The sequence below is a fragment of the Moschus berezovskii genome, chromosome 18 (assembly GCF_049115385.1).
Source record: "Moschus berezovskii isolate FMDL1 chromosome 18, NW_MosBer_1.0, whole genome shotgun sequence".
In the NCBI taxonomy this organism is placed as follows: Eukaryota; Metazoa; Chordata; class Mammalia; order Artiodactyla; family Moschidae; genus Moschus; species Moschus berezovskii.
The window spans coordinates 41781037-41806169 of NC_142477.1; the positions used below are offsets into that span (position 1 = coordinate 41781037).

At 41.4% G+C, this 25133-nt stretch overlaps 1 protein-coding gene across 3 annotated transcripts in view; it reads right to left on the reverse strand.

Moving 5' to 3' along the window:
- FYB1 (FYN binding protein 1) overlaps positions 1-25133 on the reverse strand; it is a 181505-nt gene that overhangs the window by 98731 nt on the left and 57641 nt on the right. The window contains exon 1 of one of the 3 annotated variants that reach the window (XM_055422137.2): positions 19808-19961. The exons of the other annotated variants lie outside the window; for them this stretch is intronic. The gene's annotated coding sequence lies outside the window, so the exon portion shown is untranslated. Of the gene's footprint in view, positions 1-19807; positions 19962-25133 lie in introns of those variants that run through there. 3 annotated transcript variants of the gene reach the window in all.

A 25133-nucleotide genomic window follows, 5' to 3' on the forward strand; every position in this document is an offset into this window, starting at 1 on the left:
ATACTACACTTTAAAGGTTTCCTGGTTTGAGGCCTTCAGCGTCGCTGATTGGTTCACGAGATATTGTAACATTTATCTTCCTCTATGGCATAATAAGTTGTGAGACTTTCTTCAAAGGGGAGGGCTGTGATACACAGGCTTTTTTTTTTTTTTTTGGTTGTCTTAGACTGACTTGATATTTTTTTTGTTGTTAAGTCACAACTTATCTTTCCTTCTTTCACTGTTTCTCTAGCTCTCTTGTGGGATTTACTCTGAACTTGGTATTTATCTGTTTTGTTGAACTTGAAAAAAATATGAAAGTGACTAACAAAAGACTTCTTCCATATTTTACAGCTGAGGCTCTTAAAGAGAAACTGCATTTCAAAAATGAAAGCAAGCTCTTCTGTAAATTTAGGTTGCATGCTTTATACAGCATAGCCACATTTGACATCTCTGTGGTTTGCGAGCCTGTTCTTGTTCTTATATATATTTAAAGTCCGTCTGTTTGCTCACAGGGAGATGTGGCAGAAAAACCCACTCATTTATATATATATGCAATAAAATGAGTTTTGTTCTATTTATCGATACATATTTAGTATAAATGATTCAACTGGAACCAGACTAGCAGGCCGACTGCACTCGTTTTCAAGGAGTATAGAGTCTGGGACACTGGAAAGGTGATGAGGAAGGGGCTGGAGACTCTCATTTCCAGTAGCTGGTTTCTCCAGTCTCCTGCTATTGTTTTTGTCCCTCTTGTCTAGAATCAGGGTGTTATCTAGGAAAGAGGGTGGGCTGTCACCTTCTCTGAGACTATAATCCTATGTAACCTGGAAAAATTCATGATGGGTTTCCTTTTTTCTCCCAAAAGCTGGGAGTTGAACTTTCGTAGTTCTTTCAGGAAACTGGAAGAAAAAAATCCCAGGTAACCATGACAGTTTCCATTTCTGTGCTTTAAAAATTCACCTAGAAAGGTTTTCTTATTTCCCACACTCACCTTTCATTGCCACACGCCTGAGCATATTTCTTCTCTCAAGGCTCCACTCAAATACCAAGAAACCAGAAATCCACTCTGGTTGGAAAGAACTGCTTTCTCCTCTTAGCTCATGTGGCACTTAAGGCACTGTGATATACCCCCATGTTACTTTCTTTCATAATAAGAGCCACTGTTTGGTGTGTAAACACGTGTGCTTCATTCTGAACCAGGCATGTTATCTATGTTGCCCCATGTCATTCTTTCGAAGGATGGCATTATTTAATTCCATTTCATAGGAAAGAGGACTGAGGTTGAAACTGCAGGAGGATGTGATGGTAAGAGCATGGGAACTTGGTTGGAATCCTCGTTGATTCACAGGGCCTCAGTGATACAATCTATACAATGGGGATAATAGCAACTATCTGCCAGAACTGTCACGTGCGTTAAAGATGGAGTTTGTGAAGTGCCTCCCTGACCCTCAGCCTGGGCTCGATGAAAGGAAATTCTTATTAGAAATGTTAAGTAGCATATTTAAGGGCTCACAGCCAGAAACTGTAAGGCCAGAGATGCAGATTCAGGTCTGTCTTGGGCTACAAAGTCCAGAAACTGTCTCATTTTCCTTTGTATAGAACCCTTGGGGATCTAACATATTTGGGGAATTGTTCAGGTTGATGCTGAGCTGAATTCTGGGAATGGTGATTTTTAAAAGAAATGGTCCTTTCATTAAGAATTTCTACCTGTACTGACATATAATGTGTGTGTACTTGTGAGATGGGGGTAAGGAACCTAGACAGGAGGAGAAAAACAAGTGAAAGCAGCATTTCCCAGGTTTATTTTGCTCCTTTAACTTATTACCCTATGTCCAAGTTGCTGCAAATATCTTGCTTTCTACCTTGCCTCCTCTGACCACTTTTTTAATCCACACGATTTTCTCAAAACCTCAAGCAATCCCTGGGGGTAACAAGCAGGAAGACCAGAGAACCAGGGAGAGTTTGGTTGCTGGAAGAGGGAACAGGTGAAGACAAGTTCTGCCTTTGCCTCTCGAGATTATAGCTGTGGAAGACTTTAAATATTAACACAAAATGCAAAAAGAATTATCAATACAAAAATTTCCTGTTTGCTTTCCTCTATTATGGGACTAGTAAAGCTATGTCATAGGATTGTTAGGAAGATAAATCAATATCTGTAGGACATTTTAAAGAGTATCTGGAACTGGGGAGGGTTTCCTATTTTCACAAAGCAAGTGAGGCCTTGGAAATACATAGTTCACCTCTCTCACTGCACTGGTGACAGAACAGAAACCAAAGGATTTGAGTGACATCCTTTTTAGTCACAGTAACTTCACATCTTGGATTTTGGCTGGAGTGGGGGAGGGGTTGGGGGGAATCCAAGAAATACACTAACCCATTGTCAAACCGCATGCCCTGATTTTACTTTAAAAATATGGAAGTGGTTGATTTGGGATTGGAATTTAAGTCCCAGGTGCCAACCCAGACCCAGGAGGCAATGTAACATCAGGGTTAATAGCCCTGGCTCTGAAATTACTGACTTGGGTTCAAACTTTGACTGGATTACTTACTGTGTGATCTAGCAAGTTACTTAACCTCTCTGAAGCTCAGTTTTCTTCATCTATAAAATGAGAATTGTAACAGTACCTATTCCTCATTGGGTTTTATTTAAAAAAATAAATAAAAGGATTAAATAAGTTAATGCATGTTAATTTTCTTAGAGCAAGAATTGCAACATAATATACATTCTATGATTATCTGCCACTGTGATTTTTTTTTTCTAATTCACTAGTCACAGAACATCATTTTCTCCAAGTGACCAAATTCTGAAGTTACAATCATTAATGTTATGTCCTAATTTTATATCAATGTGACTGAAACCAGCATACTGCTGGGTAACATTGTAAAGTTATGATGTTTGAGTTTGGCTTACCTCCCCCCACACCTTGTGCCCCCGAAAGTTTAACTGGTTGTTGAAGGACAAGGAAAGAAAGAGCCACGGATTAGCAACAGCACCTGTGTTTACTAATACTTCCCTGGAGGCTCAGTGGTAGAGTCTGCCTGCAATGCAGGAGACCCAGGTTCAATCTTCCTTGGGTCAGGAAGATCCCCTGGAGTAGGAAATGGCAACCCATTCCAGTATTCTTGCTTGGAGAATTCCATGGACAGAGGAACCTGGTGGGCTATAGTCCATGGGGTCACAAAGAGTTGGACACAACTGAGTGACTAATAAGTTCACTTTCTGAATGGCTCGAAATCCACAACTATTAATCTATTATATGGACTACTTAGGTTTAGAAGCTTTGGTTGTTATCACTCAACACCCAGGTTCACCCTTCATCTTAACAATAATAGTTGAATTTCTTCCTTAATGATGAAGATAGAAAGGCAAAAATGTTTAATTTTTTTTTTTTTTTACATTCTCCTATTCTGATTACTTGTAGACTGAATATTCATTTCATTTTCTAGGGCTCTTTTTATTTTGAAAAAGTAATAAAGAAGATAAGAACAATGTATTTTATGATAAAGGGAAAAGTAATCCTGCTCTAAAACCTGACTCTCTAAACCCTCCTGTCCCAGATCTAGGAGGGTCATATGCCTAACTTAACAGTACAACACAAGTTTATGCTTATTGCTCTGGAGTAATTATTAATAATGCTCCCTTTTATTCTCAAAATTGACCTGTTTTAAAAAATAAATAGCGTGGAGAGCTTATTCAACTCCTCTCTAGAGTCAGTCAACCATTGTGATCAGTTTCTTATGTGTATTTCTAAGCTATGTCTATATTGCTAAAGATGTATATAAATAAACACACATACATCTTTTCTGTCCCTACGTTTTGTACACGTGGGAAGCTCTGCTTTGCACTTTACTTTTTTCCTGTGCTACACACCAGCTCAGCAAGATAAACCATCAGCAGCCATTCTGATTGGTTCCTAGGTTTTGTTAAATACTTTCAGTATCAATTCTGCTTTTTTCCCTTAACAATTGATCCATATCAGTGCCTATTATTTACACATTTTTTTAAAGTCTTACTTTATTTTTTACAATAATTTTAGATTTATGGCAGAATTCAGAAGATAATATAGAGAGTTCTCACATAATTTACATCATTTCTCCTGTTATTAACACCTTACATTAGTTTGCAGGACTTTTTTAACTTTTAATGATTTAAGGATCAGGCTTTTCCTTATCCTTAAGAAAAGGTATTTCAGAATCTACTGTAGGAGATCTCAGAGTTTAAGATATTTTAAGTAAAACAAACATTTCATCTCAAATTACTCAAAATTTATTTTTCAAAGTTATTTGAGGTAATTTGCTATTTTTTCCCATCTGTTAATGTATTTGTGCATATCTTTCTCATGTATGATGGGGTTGTCATTGCTGCCCTTAGTTGCTAAGACCTGTGCAACTCTTTTGTAATTTTATGGACTGCAGCCCGCCAGACTCCTCTGTCCATGGGATTTCCCAGGCAAAGATTCTGGAGTGGGTTGCCATTTTCTCCTCCAGGGGATCTTCCTGACCCAAGGGTCAAACCCATGTCTCCTGCGGCTCCTACATTGGCAGGCAGATTCTTTACCACTGAGCCACCTGGGAAGCCCTATGATAGCCCTATGATAGGGTTGCATCCCAATAAATCCATCATAAACTGAAAACATCTTAAGTAGAAAGTCATATAATTCAACCTCACCTAGAGCACAGTCTAGCTTAGCCCAGCCTCCCTTTAAGTGTGCTCAGAACTCTTACATTAGCCCTTAGTTGGGCTAAAGCATCCAACACAAAACCTGTTTTACAATAAAGTGTTGAATATCTCATGTAATTTATTGAATACCATACTGAAAGAAAAACAGGATGGCTGTCTAGGTACAGAGTGGTTGTAAGTGTACTTGTGTTTAACCTTGTTTACCCTCCTGATTGCTCAGCTGACTGGGAGCTCTGAGCATCACCTGAGAGTACAGTACCACATATCACTAGCCTAGAGAAAGATAAAAAATCAAGGTTTGGTTTCTGCTAGATGTATCATTATAATGTTGAAAAATCTTAAATTGAACCATCTTAATTCAAGGAATGTCTGTACAATGTTTAGCCAAAACTACTACCCATTGTGCTATAATTACATAGATGTAATCGTAGAAATGCTCTTGATAGAAGTGAATTTCCTTTAGACCTCATATTTTCGCCTTCCTGAGAACTATACATCTTCACTGATACAAACTTAACATGTTTTCCACGATCCCTGGGAAGATGCAAAAATACTTTAGCTTTATCTTCTGAACGTCTAGTTAACAACTCCAGATTCCAGAAAATCTTTTTTGCTTTCAGCAACTTACAGAAAGGCAGTGAATCAAGTGTATATACTTAAACAAAGACTGAGATGGCATTTAGCACAGACATCAATTTTGTAGCTAGTTCATCTACATATTTTCATATGGAAAAATTAGTAATACCCTATCACTGTTATTGGTAACTGGATTTTGCTTGGTTTTAAATATGTCTTGGATATTCGGCTAATCCAGTGGTTCTCAAATCGGGGCAGTTTTTGCAATGTCTGCAAACGACTTTGATTGAAATGGTTGACTGAGAAAGTGCTCTTGACAACCCATGAATAGAGGCCAGAGCTGCTGTTAACCATCTCATCTGACAATACCTAGGACTGACCCCTGAAACTAAAAATTATCAGTCCCAACAGTGCTAAGACTGAGAAGCTTTGAGCTTACCCTCTTACTCCTGGATTATTAGAAACATCTTACCAGAAAGCCTGTTTTTAATTTTTATAATGCAATACACTTTAAAACCTATAAAAAACTGTAGGGAAATTAAATAATATAAGAGACTATCACTAGATTGTTTTCAAAGTTCCTTGTCTTTCAAGTCTCATTTCTGTAAAGTTTCACTTGTAAAACACTAACAAAATGAAACACCCACAAATCTTGGGTAACTAATGGATTTAAAATAATTTTGAGGATTTCTTTGGTGATGTAGTGGATAGGAATCCGCCTGCCAGTGCAGGGAACACAGGTTTGATCCCTGGTTCTAGAAGATTCCCCAACAGAGCAACTTGAGCCACAACTACTGAGCCTGCATGCTGCAACTACTGTAGCCCAAGTGCCTAGAGCCTGTGCTCCTCAACAAGAGAAGCCGCTGCAGTGAGAAGCCCATGCGATGCAACTAGAGAGTAGCCTCTGGTCACCACAACTAGAGATAGCCTGCACAGAGCAACTGAGACACAGCGCAGCCAATAAATAAATAAAATAACTTTGAGCTTGATTTTGCTTCCTTAAGATGTGGTAGTGTCACTTTTGAAATTAAATCATGAGGAAAATGAACCCCTATTATGGATGCTCTTATTCTTTTCTAAATGGAGACCATGGAATAAGAGAAGAAAATGATTTTACTTGATCGCATATAATGCTTTTAATCATGAGGAAAGTTGGCAAATAACAATAGTTTATTCAAATCTTTCTCTATGTCTCTCATTCTCTTTGTTCTTTCTTTAGTCACTGATCAATTTTACCCCGTATAGATTTTCTTTTTTTATTGCTTTGTTGAGATGACATATCATTGCTCAAATATGGTCTGAATTGTTGGTTCTACCTGTGGAACAAAATTAGTTCCTACCACTGTCACTATTGCCCAGAACCCCATATAGAGTGACATCAGAGGATAATATGAGGCTGAGAGGAGATGCATATGTAATGGGAAAGTATTCCAGGAAGTCAGCCCTACTCCTGCCCAGTGAAGAGGGAAGGAGGCAGATGAGGGGTGGTGCACTGTACGGGACAGCCCAGCTCCTGCCAAAGTGACGGCTCATGTTGTTCAAATTTGGGATCCACTCAGCCCAGGACTAACCAGAAATATAGCAAAAAGACTGAAAAGATAGCACATTTTTCTATAAGCCAGATAAATTTACCACCCCTGAAGTAAGAATAGGCTGGTGAAAATTTGGATTAGACTCATGCAATTCATAGAGCAATATGAATTCTTATTTCATAGAGCAATAGTAATATTTAGCCTCATTGATTTCTGTTGCTTAAAGAAAATAAAAATATGTTCTTCATGACCAACCCAAGCCCTCCCCAACTTTACACACACACACACACACACACACACAGAGTGATAAGTTGTCTTTTCTCTTTAAAGAGACTTGATCTGCTACACCTAGTAAACTTGGAAAAGATAATTTTTTTCTTTGGGGGGATGCAATTATTTTAGTCTGAAAATAAGATGTCTTAAAACCGCTTTTTGTTAGAAATTATACAATAAAATGACTTTCATTGCATTTGATTGTCAAGATAGTGTTCATGGCAGCTGACTGAAAATACAGTACTTATGACACAGCTTCTCAAGATGGTAGATGGCAAGTTCCACACACACACACAAAAATAGACATTGAAACTGAAGTAAAGTCTTTTCATCTCTGTTAACACTGTCTAAATATTTAGGTACTTAATGAATCATGATTTATATATTTAATGTGTGTACTCTGTTTCCTTAAGGAGATGAAAAATCAGGGACCTGCTTTATTTCCCCTCAAAAATGTTCCCCCTCTGTCACTCCCCATCCAAATAAGCACTCCCATATTGCCTGACACATTTCTTTTCATAATTGTTCATTTTATTTTTACTTAAATATTTAAAATATTTTTACAATTTGCGTTGAAAGTGAAACTTTTAGTCAATCAGTTGTGTTTAATTCTTTGTGACCCCATGGACTGTAGCCCACTAGACTCTATCCATGAGATTGTCCAGGCAAGAATACTAGAGTGGATAGCCATTCCCTTCTCCAGGGAATCTTCCTGACCCAGGGATCAGACTCAGGTCTCCTGCATTGCCAGAAGATTCTTTACCATCTGAGCCACCGGGGAAGGACCTAATGTTGTGTTGGTTTCTGCCACACAACAACACAAATCAGCCATAATTATATATACATAAACATACTGGCTGATGGGCTGAATTTGTTTGAATTTGTCCATGATTGATGAGACAGACGATAGTAGGAGAAAAGATTTCCTTAGCTTCTTAAGAAGCGTTGAACCCAGCCGTGAATCTGTTCTCAGGAGATTCCTGTCTACTTCATGACAAATGGGCTGTTATGGATTCCAGTTGGCTGAGCCTCTGATGCTGAAGGGAGCATCAAGCCCCTCTTTAACAGGATGTGGGAACGTGCCTCTCACCACAAATTGAGTTCCTGGGGCAGGAGAGGGCTGCTACAGGCTGGTCAAAGCCCAGGGAGGAGGGGCTGGCAGCGGAAGAAGCAGTGGCAGCCCCCACTGTGACAACCCCTTACATTTCTGTCAGCGACTTGAGAAGGTGGAGAGGGAACGATAGATGACCCACCTCAGCCTCGAGTTGTGAGGTATAATGTAGTAAGAAAACACCTGGCACGAGTGGGGTCTCTGGCAGCTGTGTGTGTGCCTGGCTTCCCTCCGGAGGCTAGACTGAGCAGCACCTTGGCAGTAAACCTCTGTAGATGCCACTGGGCATCCCACTCCCTCTTCTGTGATCTCAGGCACCTGCTGCTCTGCACTCCTTCCTGGTTCCCACTGGGTTCTTCCTTCTGGGTTGAACTGAAGTAGGGGAAGCAAGGTCACTCAGCAATTGGTAAAATTTAGCTGGCGAAGGCCCACCTTCCCAATGCTGAGTCACCTTGAACTCTCCAGATATATTGATCGGTTCGGCGTTTGTGTTCCCTTTGTCCTGAAAGATCAGGTCTGAAAATCACCATCACTTTACAAATTAGAACCTTCGAACATCTTCCTGGTTATCTGACCAAATAGCTCCTGCATAAGTACAATTTTGTCTTTGGCATGGCCTCTGAAGGCTTAAACATTAACGGATGAGGAAATTAAATATGACTTTTTAAGTATTTCTGAAGTTTGTTCTTCCGTAAATTTTTGACTTCTTGATGTTAGTGGAATGCTGATAGGATGTTGATAAGTTCTGTTTCATACAGTTTTTACAGCAAATTTAGCTTACATTTGCTTAGGATATAATTCACTTCAGTTCAGTCACTCAGTCATGTCCGAATCATTGTGACCCCATGCACTGCAGCACGCCAGGCCTCCCTGTCCTTCTCCAACTCCCGGAGCTTACTTAAACTCATGTCCATCAAGTCAGTGATGCTATCCAACCATCTAATCCTCTGTCGTCCCCTTTTCCTCCTGCCTTCAATCTTTCCCAGCATCAGGGTCTTTTCAAATGAATCAGTTCTTCACATCAGGTGGCCAAAGTATTGGAGTTTCAGCTTCAGCATCAGTCTTTGCAATGAATATTCAGGACTGATTTCCTTTATGATGGACTGGTCGGATCTCCTTGCAGTCCAAGAGACTCTCAAGAGTCTTCTCCAACACCATAGTTCAAAAACATCAATACTTCGGCCCTCAGCTTTCTTTATAGTCCAACTCTCACATCTATACATGACTACTGCAAAAACCATAGCTTTGACTAGATGGACCTTTGGTGGCAAACTAACGTCTCTGCTTTTTAATATGATGTCTAGGTTGGTCATAGTTTTTCTTCCAAGGAGCAAGCATCTTTTAATTTCATGGTTGCAGTTGCCATCTGCAGTAATTTTGGAACCCCGAAAAATAAAGTCTGCCACTGTTTCCCCATCTATTTGCCACAAAGAGATGGGACCAGATGCTATGATCTTAGTTTTCTGAATGTTGAGTTTTGAGCCAACTTTTTCACTCTCCTCTTCCACTTTCATCCAGAGGCTCTTTAGTTCTTCTTCACTTTCTGCCATAAGGGTGGTGTCATCTGCATATCTGAGGTTATTGATATTTCTCCCAGCAATCTTGATTCCGGCATGTGCTTCATCTAGCCTGGCATTTCGAATTACGTACTCAGCATATAAATTAAATAAGCAGGGTGACAATATACAACATTGACGTACTCCTGTCTTGATTAGGAACCAGTCTGTTGTTCCATATCCAGTTCTAACTGTTACTTCTTGGCCTGCATACAGATTTCTCAAGGGGCAGGTCGGGGTGGTCTGGTATTCCCATCTCTTTAAGAATTTTTCACAGTTTTTTTGTGATCCACACAACAAAGGATTTGGCGTAGTCAGTAAAGCAAAAGTAGACAATCCACTTAGCCTGCATTAACTATATGAAATCAGAGGGTAATCTCTGAGGAATTTACATTTTGTCTAATGAACTTATAGATAATTGAAGTGTTTTTATAGATCTCTTTCTGGGGGCTTATTTGGATCTTAGGATAATCTTTAATGTCCACATGGTAATACAACATAAGTCGTTTCATTTTTCTGTGTCTCCAAGTGTCACCCCAAAGAAATCTTATTTTCATCTACTATTTCTAATGGCTATTCTATTTTCATATAAAAAAAGAGTAAGAACCAGCAAAAGAGAACACACTTTGCCAAACACATGAAATTTGAAACAAAACATTCTTGATGACTGAGAAAGATACTCCTTGGCATAGGAAAAACAGAACAGAAATGTTCTGTTCTTTTTTTTCCTCAACCCCCACATCCCTCTCAACACACGTAAACACACGTTGACACCAAGCCTGGCAGTTCCTTTCTGCCCTTGACGGGAAGTTAGAAACTGAAAGGGTAGGGTCTGCCTGGAGTGGGTGGGGGTGGGGAGAGGAGGCCTCTGTGGGGTTTTCTAGAGACTTCCTTCCCAGCATGTGAGAAGTTCTGTGTGACAAGAACCACTTAGAAGAAGACGATTTCAACAGCCCCATCAAGACAGAGAGCAGCTAGCTGCCAGTCAGCGAGGCAGCCAGAGTGTGATTTGAGGGAAAAAAAATAAATAAACATTAGAAATGGAAGGTTATGGGAGATTCACATCCATCCACAGAGAGATGGATGATTTTTGGAACCTCACTTTACAGAGTATGTGGGCTCCTTCCCCCATACCTCTTTCTTCTCAACCCATTTCTGTTCCAGTTCTTCTTTTGAACTTGGAAGAAAATGCACTCACTATTTCTTAATCAGGATTAAATAATACAGTCACTCCACGGTCCTGACTTCACTTGTTTTCCTCTCCTGGAAGTCACAGCAGCAAGACTGCCATGAAATGAGCACTTTCTCTCCTTTGTTGTCATGGGGCTCTTTACTGTCGTTTGCATCTTTTCTCATTAAAACTGTGATGTTCTCAATTTCAACCTTTCCATGGTGTATATCCTGCTCTTAACACCTAACCACTCTCTTTTCTCAGGTGCCCTCAATTTTCCAAGGTGCTGCATGACTTCAGCTGCTCTGGGTTTTCACATACCCACTCACTCACACATTTCTTTATTTTCTCCAGAGCATCCTAGTGATTCCTTGCTAATGTGTTAGTTCTGGTATGTGGCACTTTGCCACTATCTACTTCAAAATCTGTGCTTTACTAAGATTGCTTATTCCAGGCTACAGATGATCTCAGTATTTTTCTTTGTTTGCTTGTATATACGGCAAAAAACATTCTGGAGTTTGGTATTTTATACCCATTACTAATTCTATTATTAGAACTAATAACCACACTTAAAAATAAAAATTCCATGTATAATATCTCATTTGATCCTCCCAAAGCCTGATAAATTTTTCTTGTTACAGAAAGGTATATGGAGTTCAAGCACATGGTAGAACGGAGATCCAAACCCAGATTTTCTAAGTCTCGTGTTCTCCTCAATACATCATAGAATCATGACTTTCTTTTCTTCTTGTATAGTTAGTATTTGGAGTTTAAAAATCTCAGCTCACATACAGAACTTTTTGTTTCTTATTCTAATCCAAAAAATTTCCCACCAAATCCTAGTAATTTACCTTTAGTTCAAGAACCCCTCATCATTGCAGATGAAGTGTTAACATCTGTTCTATCAATACCCTGACATGAACAAGGAGACAGAATGTGACAAAGGGGATGTAGGTCTCTGGCCAGAATATCCTGACTGGTTTTGCAACATCACAGGTCACCTGGAAAGGGGAAATAGCTAAAAGAAGACAAACAATGCTGCCTGCTTTTTTTGATGTTTGGTCTAAGTGTGTCTGGTGTAGGAGTCAGGGTTTAAGTAGATGACTCTATTAGATCTCTTTCCTCTCAAAGAGCTGTTCTCTAGAGTCAGTGACGTGAGTGATGTAACTGTCAGTCTAGGGGTCTGGAGCACCATTCTGGTTTATCCATTGTCCCCTGGGACTAGTGTTGATTGTTCAGCTGACTGCAACTTCAAGTTTACTACCAGAGGGAAGTTGAAGAAGGATGTGAACCAATATGAAAAAAAATTGCTTTTATATTTTCACACAGTGAGATTTTTTTTCTTTTTTTCTAAGTTACAGTGATTGAAAGAGCAAAATCAAAATGACTCAATCCCTCACACCATATACAAAAATAAATTCAAAATGGCCTGAAGACTTAAATATAAGACAAAAAGTAAGAAAAGTGTTAGTTGCTTAGTTGTGTCCTACCCTTTGTGACCCCATGGACTGTAGCCTGCCAGACTCCTCTGCCCATGGAATTCTCCAGGCAAGAATACTGGAGTGAGTAGCCATTGCCTTCTCCAGGAGATCTTTCCAACACAGGAATGGAATCTGCATCTCCTGCATTGGCAGGCAGATTCTTTACCACTGAGCCACCAGGGAAACCCTCCAAAATATACAAACAGTTCGTACAACTCAATAAAAACAACAACAAAAAATTAAAAAAACCCAATCAAAAGACCTAAATAGACATTTCTCCAAAGAAGACATACAGATGGCCAACAGGTACATGAAAAGGTGTTCAAGATCTCTAATAGGGAAATACAAATCAAAACTACAATGAGGTATCACTTCATACCTATTGAAATGACTGTCATTAAAAAGTTTACAAATAATAAATACTGGAGTGGATGGAAATAAAAAGGAATACTCCCACACTGTTAGTGGGAATGTAATTTGGTGCAGCCAATATGAAGAACAGTGTGGAGGTTTCTTAAAAAGCTAAAAATAGAATTACCATATGCTCCTCCAAAGCCTCACCTGGGCATATATCTGGAAAAGATGACAACTCTTAATTTGAAAAGTTACAAGCACCTCGGTGTTCACTGCAGTGCTGTTTATAATAGGCAAGATGTGGAAGCAACCTGAGTGCCCATTAACAGATGAATGGATAAAGAAGATGTGATATATATATATATATATATTCTAATATATATACAATGGAATATAGCTTAGCCATAACAAAGAATAAAATAATGCTATTTGCAGGAACACTGATAGACCTAGAGATTCTTATACTGAGTGAAGTCAGTCAAATATCATATGATAGTACTTATAGGTGGAATCCAAAAATAATGAAAATGAACTTATTTATAGAGGAGAAACAAACTCACAGACATAGAAAACAAATTCATGGTTACCAAAGGAGAAAGAGGGGGAAGAGATAAATTAAGAGTATAGGCTTTCCTGGTGGCTCAGTGGTAAAGAATCTGCCTGTTAATGCAAGAGAGGGGGTTCGATCCCTGGGTCAGGAGATCCCCTGGAGAAGAAAATGGCAACCCACTCCAGTGTTCTTGCCTGGGAAATCCCATGGACAGACGAACCTGGTGGGCTACAGTCCACAGGGTCACAAAAGAGCAGGACCTGACTTAGCAGGTAAGCAACGACAACAATGGCATTAACAGATACACACTACTGTATACAAAACAGATAAACAGCAGGCTTTACTGTGTAGCACAGGGAATTATATCCAATGTCTTATAATCAACTATAATGACAAATTATATATTTACGTATGTATATATCTGAATCAATTTGCTGTACATACACCTGAAACTAACATAAGATTGTAAATCAAGTATACTTCAATTAAAAAAAGGAAAAAGTCTCAAAAGGGAGGAAAAATGGTATTTCACGAATATCAAGCTTATATGTAAACATCTTACTGCTCAGATGAAATTTTGACTCAAAATTTTTTTTTAACTTCTAGGATATTTTAAATGACACATATAAGTGTGACTAACACGTAACAGTGGGCCACTGTCAAATTTCTAATATGAATAAAAACAAAAACGACTTGAGAGGTATAAGCACACTTGGCACTGACTAAAGTTATTTTTTGACTGATGAAGGAAATACAGATATTTTGAATGGTCTACTTTGAGGTTAAGGCAAGGAAAGAGGAAGGTAAGAGGCACAGGGTGTGGTGGAATCACCCTGGGGATTTTTTCAAGCTGCACATGTTAAATGTTCCAATGCATCCTGTTTTGTTTCTTCAAAGATTTCTTTATGGAGAATGACCAGCCCAGCCAGTACAAATGGGAAGGTGTGGCATCACCTGGTGTATTTGGGTACAAAAATGATTCAAAACCATTAGGACCTTGGATCCCTCTTGCTCTTATCCTCACATGTTTATTGAGTTGCTGAAATTCAGTGGCAAGGATTGGAATGTCTTTGGGGGCTACCGTGATTCAGCATGGGCTTCCCTGGTAGCCCAGATGGTAAAGTAACTGCCTACAATGTAGGAAACTGGGGTTTGACCCCAGGGTCAGGAAGATCCTCTGAAGAAGGGAATGGCAACCCACTCCAGTGTTCTTGCCTGGAGAATTCCAGGGACAGAAGAGCCTGGTGGGCTACAGTCCATGGTCTCACAAAGAGTCGGACATGACTGAATGACTTTCCCTTTTTAGCACTGATTCAGCGTGGGGTGGAACTGGGGTGGAGAGGCTGACTGCTTGTCTTTCTAAATTTCTGCCTTGTCTCAACTAAGTGGTTTCAATGGTAGCAACCTCAAAATATATGTTCATGTTTCAGAACCTGTGCACGTGACCTTTTTGAAACAGCGGGATTTGTATAATTGGGATAAGATGAGATCATCCTGATTTACCAGGTGGCACTAAATACAAGGACTAGTGTCCCTGTAAGATAAGATACAGAGGAGGAAAAGACCAGAGAGGAGGAGAATGCCATGTGAAGGAGGAGGCAGGCTTGGAGTGATGCAGCCACAGGCCAAAGAATGCTGGAGGCCGCCAAAAGTTGTGTGTGTGAGTGAGTGTGTTGCTCAGTCGTGTCTGACTCTTTGCGACTCCATGAACTGTAGCCTGCCAGGCTCCTCTGTCCATGGAATTCTCTAGGCAAGAATACTGGAGTGGGTAGCCATTCTCTTCTCTGGGGGATCTTCCTGACCCAGGGATTGAACTCTGATCTGCATTGTGGGCAGATTCTTTACCATCTGAGCCACTAGGGAAGTCCCAGAAGTTACCAAAAGTTGGAAAAGGCAAAAACAGGATTTTCCTCTAGAGCCTTTGGGGACAATGTGGCCTTGTGGACACCCTGATTTTAGAACTCCAGCCTCCAAAACTCTGAGAGAATAAATTTCTGTTGTTGTTAGCCACCTAGTTTGTGATTTGTTATAGGATCCACAAGGAGTTAATACACTCACCCTCACAAAGATCCAGGATGCCTTTGTTCTGATTTCTCTAAATGTCTGAGCACTTGCATGGGTGCTGTTTAGGATGAAGGGCAGGAAGCATTGTTTCATAATTATCTTTTCTGGGCCACCATCGTTATCATCCCAGAGCAAGGTGTCTCTAGTGGAATGGTCCTTGGCTTGGAATAACAGAATGGGGAATTATTAATACTTATATGCAGTAGATGAGTTTTGGTGGCATTTACTGACTCTTGGAAGCAAGATCAGATACTAGTTTAACTAACACGGGTGGCACAGACTTAGCAACACTAGTAATAAAGTATATATTGAATTTGTACAGCTCAAAGGTTTTGTTGGTTTCCTGTCATGTTAAGGAGGCTAGTTAGCAGAGATAAAAAACAGAACAAAACACGTTCTGAACTCTTCAAATGTATGAGAAATCCTAGACCATCTTCTGATGGGGGAATATTCTTCAGTTTCTAGGACTTTCCATTGGGTTCTCATCCTGACCAAATGTATACTTGGTCTTTTCCTTGTGACTGATACAGTGAAAACTGTGTCAGTAGTTGTATCTATAGTTGCTGGCTATTTCTCATCCACCAGCAGCTATACAAATAAATGCCTGGGACACTCTTAACTCTGGGCTTTGGTAAAAAGAAAGATCAAAATGAGCCTTAAAGGTGGGCCAGTTCTAATGGGAAGACTTGCCTTAGATTTACAGTGTTTGAGAAAGAAAAAATAACCTTAATGATCAATGAATTCAAGCTCTTCATTTTGCAGGAAAGGAAACAGGATATGTGATCCACCCAAGGTCACACGCTACTTATTGACAGAACCAGAATCTGGTTGTCCTATTTGCTCAACCATTGGGCCCACTGTCCTGCACCACCTGACCTGTGAGATAGCAGTTTCTACAGCATCTTCCTCTTAAAAACAATCATGACAATAGGTAATGCTATGGATTGCCTTCTTTGCTAGGAGCTCATAATAAACAACGAAAAAGTTATTGTTATCCCCATTTTATAGACAAAGAAACCAAGGCATGGAGCAGTTCAGTAATTCACTCAAGGTCCATAGCCGGTGAATGGCAGAGGCCCCATTCTAACTCATTTCTTGATTCTGGAACCATGGTCTTAACCAAAACCCCTGGGACCACAATCTTAACTTTGCCAGTGAACCACAGTCCTCTTCCACATTCTTGGTGTTAGAAATTTTCACCCAGCAGCAGCCACTACTAACCCCTCAGACCAATGAAAAATCTTGTCTACTTCCCCTGATTTTTCTCCCTCACCCCACCCCACTTCTCTCATTAACATGGGATTCCAATAGTAGAAAACATGATTTTTAAGGGACAGTAAGGCTAGAGGACGGAGAAGGCAATGGCACCCCACTCCAGTACTCTTGCCTGGAAAGTCCCATGGATGGAGGAGCCTGGTGGGCTGCAGTCCATGGGGTCGCGAAGAGTCGGACACGACTGAGCGCCTTCACTTTCACTTTTCTCTTTCATGCATTGGAGAAGGAAATGGCAACCCACTCCAGTGTTCTTGCCTGGAGAATCCCAGGGACGGGGGAGCCTGGTGGGTTTCTGTCTACGGGGTCGCACAGAGTCGGACACGACTGAAGCGACTTAGCAGCAGCAGCAGCAGCAAGGCTAGAGGAATATCAATAACCTCAGATATGCAGATGACACTACCCTTATGGCAGAAAGTGAAGAGGAACTCAAAAGCCTCTTGATGAAAGTGAAAGAGGAGAGTGAAAAGGTTGGCTTGAAGCTCAACATTCAGAAAACAAAGATCATGGCATCTGGTCCCATCACTTCATTGGAAATAGATGGGAAAACAGTGGAAACAGTGTCAGACTTCATTTTTTGGGCTCCAAGATCACTGCGGATGCTGATTGCAGCCATGAAATTAAAAGACACTTGCTCCTTGGAAGGAAAGTTATGACCAACTTAGATAGCATATTATAAAGCAGAGACATTACTTTGCCAACCAAGGTCCGTCTAGTCAAGGCTATGGTTTTTCCAGTGGTCATGTATGGATGTGAGGATAGCTGATCTCCGAAGAATTGATGCTTTTGAACTGTGGTGCTGGAGAAGACTCTTGAGAGTCCCTTGGACTGCAAGGAGATCCAACCAGTCCATTCTAAAGGAGATCAATCCTGGTTGTTCATTGGAAGGACTGATGCTAAAGCTGAAACTCCAATACTTTGGCTACCTCATGCGACTAGTTGACTCACTGGAAAAGACTCTGATGCTGGGAGGGATTTGGGGCGGGAGGAGAAGGGGATGACAGAGAATGAGATGGCTGGATGGCATCACCGACTCTATGGACATGAGTTTGAGTGAACTCCGGGAGTTGGTGATGGACAGGGAGGCCTGGCGTGCTGTGATTCATGGGTTCGCAAAGAGTCGGACACGACTGAGCGACTGAACTGAACTGAACTGAATGCTAGAGGGCTCAGCGGTAAAGAATTCACTTGCCATGAGGGAGGCCCGGGTTCGATCCCTGGGTCCTGCCCCTGGAGAAGGGCATGGCAACCCACTCCAGTATTCTTGCCTGGAGAATCCCCATGGACTGAGGAGCCTGGCGAGCTACTGTCCATGGGGTCGCACAGAGTCAGACGCGACTAAGCAGCAGCAGCAACAAGGCGGGAACAAGCTTCAGGGCAATCGCTTGCACTTATTTAGCCTTTGTGCCACTAGGTGGCGGTGTGACTACTCAGTGAGGCTGCCGGAGCTTTTAGAATTTTCCCCCAAACAGGCTTTCAGTTCAGTTCAGTTCAGTCGCTCAGTCGTGTCCGACTCTTTGCGACCCCATGACTTACAGCACGCCAGGCCTCCCTGTCCATCACCAACTCCTGGAGTTCACTCAAACTCATGTCCATCGAGTCGGTGATGCCATCCAGCCATCTCATTTTCTGTCGTCCCCTTCTCCTCCCGCCCCCAATCTCTCCCAGCATCAGAGTCTTTTCCAGTGAGTCAACTCGTCGCATAAGGTGGCCAAAGTATTGGAGTTTCAGCTTTAGCATCAGTCCTTCCAATGAACACCCAGGACTGATCTCCTTTAGGATGGACTGGTTGGATCTCCTTGCAGGCTTTACTATACTCTTAGTCCAGAGAAGGGGCCTCTGGATTCTTACAGGAGCTGGGTAGCCTTTGAAGCGAGCTGGTAGTTAAATGGATGGAAATAGCAAGCAGAAGGCATAGATTTGAACTTTTAAAATAATTTTCCAAGATAAATGGAGTCCTTCCCAGACATTTCTGTTTGAAACAGAAGCCTAACTTCTCCAGTGTGTCCCATGAATTTACACTAAAATTCCATTGATATTCATGATCATCTTTAATGGAGCATTTTAAAAGATAATAGTTTTATTGAAAGGAACCATCTAGTCCTCATGCTCCTCATTTATCATTAATTTCTGGGAGTATCAGAATATCTAAAGTTTGTGTCCTGCCTTGTATATGCATGTTTCCATCAACCTAAAATCCTTCCCAACAGTCTCTCAGCCTGTACATAAAAGCCAAGGCATGATTTAGCCTTATGTTCATAAACCCATCTACTTTTCTACACAGAGTAATCTCTAATGTCAAAATATTAAAAGTGGCACATATTAGTGATCTCTAATAGTATTAATTACTATTAATATTAATACCCAATAAGTATGTATAATTTTACACTCACAACAAGCCTAGAAGGTGAGTACTATTATTATTCTCATTGTTTGAGTGGAGGAAACTGAGGCTCAGAGAGGTTAAGTGGCTCGCCCAGAGTCATGCAGTTGGTGGGAGGCAGAGTAAGAGGTTCATTTTAATTACCTCATTGTAAGTTTAGTTAAAGGGGGTGGGGTGGAGAAAAGACTCTGTGATATTTTCATGGAAGACTCTGATTCATACAAGAGGGCCCAAGGCACCAACTAAATTTTGGATTTCCTCAGATGACTTGTAGCCATTGTCATTGGTCCCACTTGGCCAGAATTCCTTCTGAGAAGGCAGAGTTGATGGTAGCATAGCCCCCTTTCCCTAGTCTGTGTAGGAATTTCACATGAATCCCCACTTCTTGTCAGCTCTTAAGCTTTGAGGAAAAAAATGAAATTTGCTCCTCTTCATCAAATGGGTAAGACCAGGCTTGTCAGGAGCCAAGACTGAAATCAATCATCTGTGCTCAATTAGGACTGTGGCTCCGGTTTTGTTGCAAGACTTCATTTAATGCTAGCAACAGCAGACGTTGGAAGAGCCATGTGTGAGAAGCCCCATCTAGAGCAAATGACAGACACATTTTTATCTGCTTATCACCCTCTGGCTACAATGAAGCTGAGCTGTGGTGTCTGATGTCCACCTCTTCTGCTGTTTGCCAACAAAACATGCCTTTCTGTCAATGATTCCAGCCAGCACAATCTGTGCTGCCAGAATTTGGAGGCGGTACATTTTCCTGCTGGAAAAAAAAAAAAAATCCCATGTTGATTTGTAAGAGGAAACCTGGGCAGAGCTGTTACCTGACTCCTGCAGAATGAAGTGGCAGGGTGGTCTCATTGAGGAGGTCTTCCAGGGGCCAGGGACTGGACCACTCCTCACTTTGGGCTGTTGTGTCTGCTCAGGATGGAGAGTCCAAGCCCTGTGGCACTTTCTGAGCCCTGGCAAGGAGACGTCCAGGGGAACGGTTGGGTGATCCACGCTTCCCCCCAACCCCGCCCCACCAGGCTGACTTAGACAAGAAAAGTCCTCTTATGCCCTCAGGATATTGAGTAAGAAGGAGGAGGAACTAAAAAGTGTCTACTCAGCCTGAAGGCTTCTGCTGACATTCCCGCCAAGCATGTGATATTTAAAAGGGTGAAACCAAGTCAAGTCAAGGCTCTCCTGCTGCCCTTATGGCTGTCAAAGGATAGAACTTGGAAGGTCTTTGGTTCCATAACCTCCTTGCATTCCCGGGATTGTCTGCCTGCAGTGGAGGTCAAGGACGGGGAGCATTAGGGAGGTCCTTTCCCTAATATTTGGGACCATATTTGGGACCCAATTGTATCTGTGGTTGGGAGGTGAAGTGGGCTGCTTGACTCTAGGAACCTAAGGGGGTGAAGCAGGTGGAAAACCCAGCAGATTCACTCGTCTGCTCTTGGCTAGAGTTTTTTTCAAACTCTGGAGAAAACGGGGTCTTCAAATGACAGTCTATGTTAAGAGACTATCCTTGGCACAAAATGGGATCACAAGAAACGGTAGCTATTAGTCTCCCCTGTCTTCCATCTATTCATTCACTCATCACTCGTCCACATTAAGCATCTACTCTGTGGACCAAGCACTGTGCTAGCCTCGAAAGGGGAATGAGGCAGATCTCTTCCTCCAAGTGGTTTATAATCCTGTAGAGTTCATGCTACCGCACAATTGCACTCATCTCACACGCTAGTAAAGTCATGCTCAAAATTCTCCAAGCCAGGCTTCAGCAGTATGTAAACCGTGAACTCCCAGATGTTCAAGCAGGTTTTAGAAAAGGCAGAGGCACCAGAGATCAAATTGCCAACATCCGCTGGATCATGGAGAAAGCAAGAGAGTTTCAGAAAAACATCTATTTCTGCTTCATTGACTATGCCAAAGCCTTTGACTGTGTGGATCACAATAAACTGTGGAACATTCTGAAAGAGATGGGAATCCCAGACCACCTGACCTGCCTCTTGAGAAACCTGTATGCAGGTCAGGAAGCAACAGTTAGAACCGGTCATGGAACAACAGACTGGTTCCAAATAGGAAAAGGAGTGCGTCAAGGTTGTATATTGTCACCTTGCTTATTTAACTTATATGCAGAGTACATCATGAGGAACGTTGGGCTGGAAGAAGCACAAGCTGGAATCAAGATTGCTGGGAGAAATATCAATAACCTCAGATATGCAGATGACACTACCCTTATGGCAGAAAGTGAAGAGGAACTCAAAAGCCTCTTGATGAAAGTGAAAGAGGAGAGTGAAAAGGTTGGCTTGAAGCTCAACATTCATAAAACAAAGATCATGGCATCTGGTCCCATCACTTCATGGGAAATAGATGGAAAAACAGTGGAAACAGTGTCAGACTTTGTTTTTTTGGGCTCCAAAATCACTGCAGATGCTGATTGCAGCCATGAAATTAAAAGACGCTTGCTCCTTGGAAGGAAAGTTATGACCAACCTTGATAGTATATTAAAAAGCAGAGACATTACTTTGCCGACCAAGGTCCGTCTAGTCAAGGCAATGGTTTTTCCCGTGGTCATGTATGGATGTGAGAGTTGGACTGTGAAGAAAGCTGATCGCCGAAGAATCGATGCTTTTGAACTGTGGTGTTGGAGAAGACTCTTGAGAGTCCCTTATACTGCAAGGAGATCCAACCAGTCCATTCTAAAGGAGATCAATCCTGGATGTTCATTGGAGGGACTGATGCTAAAGCTGAAACTCCAATACTTTGGCCACCTCATGAGACGAGTTGACTCACTGGAAAAGACTCTGATGCTGGGAAAGGTTGGGGGCGGGAGGAGAAGGGGACGACGGAGAATGAGATGGCTGGATGGCATCACCGACTCTGTGGACATGAGTTTGAGTGTACTCCGGGAGTTGGTGATGGACAGGGAGGCCTGGCGTGCTGTGATTCATGGGGTCGCGGAGAGTCGGACACGACTGAGCGACTGAACTGAACTGAACTGAGAGTTCATGCTGGGAATGGGCACTTTTCTTCTTGAATAATTTTCTTTTCTTCCATAGGCTTGACACACTTTGTGTGCCCAATCTGGCTTATGACCTGTTTTACAGAGCCTCAAACTAAGAATGGGTTTCACATTTTTAAAGAATTGTAAGAAAAACAAAAATGAAGAAGAACAACAGCACCAATACGTGACAAAGACTGTGGATGAGTAAGTGAGAGTTGCTCAGTCGTGTCCGACTCTGTGCGACCCAATGGACTGTAGTCCGCCAGGCTCCTCTGCCCATGGGATTCTCCAGGCAAGAATATTGGAGTGGATTGCCATTTCCTTCTCCAGGGGATCTCCCCCACCCAGGGATGGAACACTGGTCTCCTGCATTGCAGGCAGATTCTTTACCATCTGTGTCATCAGGGAAGCCCTGACGAAGACTGTGTGTGGCCTGAAATATTTACTATTTGGCCCTTTGCAGACAAAGTTTGCCAACACCTGTTCTATAGGAATAGAATTCTTGCTTTTCAGCCAGGCATACAACTATACCAAATAGGATATTTTCCAGCCCCTCTTGACACTAGCTGTGGCCATGTGACTGAGTTCGGGCCAAGTGGAATCAAGGTGGAAGAGATCTGTAGAGCTTCTGCTTAGTGCTCGTAAGCTGGGCCTGTGGTGCTTTTCTCTCCCAGAAGGCTGTGCAGGCCTAAGCAGTTCAGGTTCATTGACAACTAGGGCTTATTAATGCCCTAGCAAGGGCAGAGTCAGAGGTGGAAGGAGGCTGGACCCTGGCACCAGGGAGCACCTTGACCATCCCTAGATTTTACTGGATGCTTATGAAGGAGAGAAAGAGAAAGGAGAAAAATGTTGACTTTGTAATTAATTTATTTATTTTGGGCTGCACTGCATGGCATGTGGGATCTTAGTTCCCTGTCCCCTGCCTTGGAAGCACAGTCTTAATTGCTGGACCGCCTGGGAAGTCCCCCAAAATGTTAACTTTTAAAAATAAGACTTATGTGTCCTCTCCCCAGCAACTTCTTCCTGATACCCAAAATAAAACAAACCTGCCATGACCCAGAATGTGCCCTGTCTTCTTGGAAGATACTCCCTCTCTTTTCTTCCACCTGACTCACTCCTGCTGATGCTTCAAAGCCCAGTGGAGACTGATGGCATCTAACCGCAGTGCCTAAAGACCAAAGAAGGCGGCCTGCTTTCTTTTGTCTTCAGTGCTTTTAGCTGTTGGAATCTGTCTCTCCCTCTAGACCTTGAGCTCTTTGAGGGTGGACTGTGGCTTCTTGGTCTTTGAATCCAAGCTTCTGGTGCAGTGTCTGTTACACAGAAGGCACTTTATAAATATTGTGAAATGAATTAATTTGTTAGAGGCCGAGGATGGCTTCTTGGGATGGATGCTTTTTTAATGCATTTATCTCAGGAAAAGATGTGTAGCAGTGTCTGCCTCTGAGGGACAGACATAAATTTAGCTTTCCAAATGAGAAGAAATATACACATTTAGAAAGATTGTATTTTAAAAATTGAATGTTTGATTGGATTTGGAGGGTAACTATACTTGCTGATAGTGGTTGAATAGGTTTGAAGATTTAATAATAAAAAGCCATGAAGTCAGTTTAGTAACATGATGATTTGTTCCTGAAATTAAGGGAAGATTAGATACTTCCTCAGATCTATCTTACTTGAGATGATCTTATCATTATGTAATAATAAACACTCAATTTTCCCCCTATTTTTATAAAATCCTTATAAAGGAAAATATGTGCAAGAATATATTATTATTTGCCAACAATAACATAATAATGATGATAAACATGTTGTTTGCTTCTCCCTTTCCCCTCTGTCTTGGGTAGCTTGTAATCAATAGGTACAAAAGCCAAAGCCACTGTTTTTGGTGTAAACCTCTGTTACCATATGCACTTGGTATATGTAACTAATTTTCTGAGCCAGAAAATTAATATAAGGCTTTCAAGACATCATACAGCAGTCGTATTTTTCCTCTTCATTTAGAGGAAAGAATACAAGATAAGAGGGGCCTATTTTTCTTCACATATAGCCCTTCTTGAGATGGTATTAACAGAAGGGAGAGTTGGAAAGAATTCATTGTACAATTTTCTTTTTTTTTAAGAAACCAATAATGACCTGTTGATGTTTGGCAGAAACCAGCACAATACTGTAAAGCAATTATCCTTCTATTAAAAATAAATAAATCAAACTAAAAAAAAAGAGAAATCAATAATATAACATGGGGTTTGTATTTGAATATCTATTTTTCCTTATTTTTGTACCTGCTCCCTAAAGCTTTCCATAAATTACAATCATTTAAAAATTTCTTAAATCATATGGTTGATCTTACATTACATCTGCTACAGAATCATAGCTAACACCTCAGTGCTTCTGGATGTTATAATAAATGTTTAGTGCTCTGCTCCTCCCCCAGCAAGAACAATTCTAAGCAAATGATGAAGGATTCAATGAATAGTTCATTCTTTGTGCACTTGAATACCAGGCTTTTTCTTCCCCATCCTGGGCAATTTTGTTGTGCAACACAAGGAAATAAAATACTACAGGAGGAAAATTAGTGAGTTGGGAGGTAATGTGATGAGAATGGAGGAATTCAGCTTTCTCATTATTTCTAGTAGCAGTACCTAGTTCAGAGAAGGAAATGGCAACCCACTCCAGTATTCTTGCCTAGAAAATCCTGTGGACAGAGGAGCCTGCTGGGCTGCTGTCTGTGGGGTCGCACAGAGTCGGACATGACTGAAGCAACTTAGCATGCATGCATGCATTGGAGAAGGAAATGGTAACCCATTGCAGTTTTCTTGCCTGGAGAATCCCAGGGACAGAGGAGCCTGGCGGGCTGCCATCTATGGGGTCGCACAGAGTCAGACACAACTGAAGCGACTTAGAAGCAGCAGCAGTACCTAGTTAGGAGATCAGAATTCTGTCTTTGTAATCCAGGCACATTCTTCTACTATCCCTATCTCATCCCATCCTCACCTCTACCCCAGGCTGAGCAATCTTACGCTATCTCCATTTGGTAACTACCGCCTATAGCACTGGCCTGTTTATACGTGTAGCCTGTGAGCAAGTTTGCTTTTCTGATTCTAAATTAAAATGCTTTTGTTGTTGTTTGGTTGCTAAGTCATGTCCGACTCTTTTGAGACCCC